This window comes from Gossypium arboreum, chromosome 6 (genome assembly GCF_025698485.1).
Source record: "Gossypium arboreum isolate Shixiya-1 chromosome 6, ASM2569848v2, whole genome shotgun sequence".
Classification (NCBI taxonomy): domain Eukaryota; kingdom Viridiplantae; phylum Streptophyta; class Magnoliopsida; order Malvales; family Malvaceae; genus Gossypium; species Gossypium arboreum.
The window spans coordinates 7,961,192-7,963,944 of record NC_069075.1 but is presented as its reverse complement, the minus strand read 5'-3'; positions in this window follow the sequence as shown (position 1 = coordinate 7,963,944).

The following is a 2,753-nucleotide window of genomic DNA, read 5'->3' as shown; positions in this document are numbered from 1 at the left end:
TCATGTGGTGGTCGTGGACATGGGTCTCATAGGTGTTGTGGATGCCGAGGACACCGAGGAAGAGCCAGAGCAGAGTCATCCTCATGGGTAGTATGCCAGATCTAGAGACCAATGAGACAGTTGGTACACCTACTGCTAAGACGGGGTCTCAGACTTCGACGGCTAGGGACGACGCACTGTCCCAAGCCATGATTCGGGCATTAAAAAGGGTCGTTGAGACCTATTTTGAATCTGAAGGTCGAGGGTCGGTTACTGAACGACTCCGATCAAATGGTGTTAAGTTGCTTATGGCGCCATTAGAGTCACCCTACTGTTGTTAAATATTGGCTCAAGGCCACTGAGTGTATCATAACTAACATTAACCGCACTCTCACGCAAAAATTGAGGGGTATTGTATCCCTATTCCAAGACGAACCCTGTCAGTAGTGGCTGATGGTTGAATAAGGTGTTCAGCTCGAACAGGTTGATTGGAACTATTTCAAGATTGCCTTCTAAAGTAAGTATGTGAAGGTAAGTTATGTGGAGGCTCATCAACACGAGTTTATAAGCCTGGTTCAAGGTGATCGATATGTGGCCAAGTATGAGGCTGACTTTTTGACACTAGGCTGGTATACATGAGCTCTAGTAGCATCCAACTATGATAAATGTATGAGGTTTAAGGAAGGGTTCCGTCATGAGCTACGGGTTCTGATAGCTCCTCAAAGGAAGCCGATTTTTACAGCATTGGCTAATAAGGCTAAGATAGTGAAGCGCAATAAGCATGAGTGGCGTAACCGCTAGATAAATCAATGTAAGACAAAAAGGGATTCGGGTCCATCTAGTTCTAAACAGTGCCCTAAGAAATGGGCAAGGTTTAATCAGCCTCTGAGTTCCAATACACCAGCTACAGTGACCGAGCTTTAGCTCTGTAGCGATTGCGAGAAGCGCCATCCGAGCGAGTGCTGGAGAAAGTTAGGAGCATGCCTCCGTTGTGGGTTGATGGAGCACCGAGTCAGGGATTGTCCTTGTTGACCAGACCAGGTTCTAGTTGTGGAACCGACTTCCATTCCGGGTCCTGCTCAGCCCCCGAGAGTAGGTCAGCAACCATCTAAAAGTCGTCGTAATGTTAGATGAGGTAATGGTTCTGGTAAAGGTCAGAGAGTACTGGCTACAGGTGCGAGTCAGACTGAGGCACGACAATCTACATTGGTTTATATGGTGAAACACTGAGAGGACAGTGATGATGTTGATGTCATAGCAGGTACATTCTTTATTTATTTTGTTATGTACTTCTCTCTCATTGACATTGGATTTACTCACTCCTATATAGCTAGTATTGTTTCTGCACATCTAAGTATAACTTCTGAGAATACTGCAAGAGAGTTTTCTATTATTAGTCCTTTAAGTCAGTTGGTTTGTGTTGATAGGGTTTATAAATGAGTACCTTTAGAGATTCAGGGTATGGTGTTTTCAGTAGACCTAATAGAGTTGCTTTTTGATAAATATGATTTGATTCTAGGAATAGATTGGCTCGTAAAGTATCAGGTTAGACTAGATTGTGTATCTAAAAGAGTTACTCTGAGGACAGATAAGAATACCGAGGTTTTTATGGTTAGTGAGCGTCGAGATTACATTTCTAGTGAAATCTCTGCCCTGGTAGCTGATAAGCTAGTTCAAAAAGGGTGCGAGGCATACCTTGCCTTCATATCCGATTTGTTCCTACAAAGCTTTCTATAGGAGATATATGTACTATGAGGGACTTCTCAGATGTCTTTCTCTAGGAATTACTCGAAATAACTTCGGATAAAAAGGTTGAATTCGGCATCGATTTGTTATCGAGTGTGTTCATTGCACCCTACCAATTGGCACTGAAGGAACTTAGGAAGCTAAAAGCTCAACTCCTGGAACTTCTAGATAGAGGGTTTATCCAACTGAGTGTGTCTTTGTGGGGGCATCAGCACTGTTTGTTAAAAGAAAGATGGATCAATGAGAATGTGTATAGTTTACTGGTAGTTGAACAAGTTGACAGTAAAGAATAAGTACCTGCTACTGAGGATCAAAAACTTATTCGACCAATTATGTAGGGTATCTATTTTCTCTAAGATCAATCTCCATTTTAGTTACCATCAGCTCAAGGTTAAAGAGACTGATGTGTATAAGACTGCCTTCAGGATTCGTTATGGACACTACGAGTTTCTGGTGATGTCTTTTGGGTTGAAAAATGCCCCAGTAGCATTTATAGACTTAATGAATTGGGTATTCCAACCATATTTGGATCAATTTGTAGTAGTCTTTATCAATAACATACTAATTTATGCCAAGGCAGACGTATGTGGTGACTGCTGAAAGGATCCAAGTCTATCCCAAGAAAATAGAAGTTGTAAATGAATGGAAACAACTGAGAAATGTGTCTGAGCTTCGAAATTTCCTGGACTTGGCAGGTTACTATAGAAGGTTTGTCGAGGGATTCTCTTTGATTTCGTTACCTCTAACGAAACTACTGCATAAGAAAGTTCCGCTTGTGTGGTCTGAGGAACAGCAGTCTAGTTTCGAAAAGCTCAAGTCTGTTCTAATGCAAAGCTCCTATTCTAGTTCAACCTAAATCAGGCTGGGAGTTTGTGGTTTTCAGCGATGCGTCGTATGTTGTTCTAGGATGTGTTTTGATGCAAAATGGCAAAGTGATAGCTTACGTGTCATGAAAACTTAAGACACACGAGAGTAATTACCCTACACACAATCTTGAGTTGGCTATTGTCGTGTTTGCTCTAAAGATT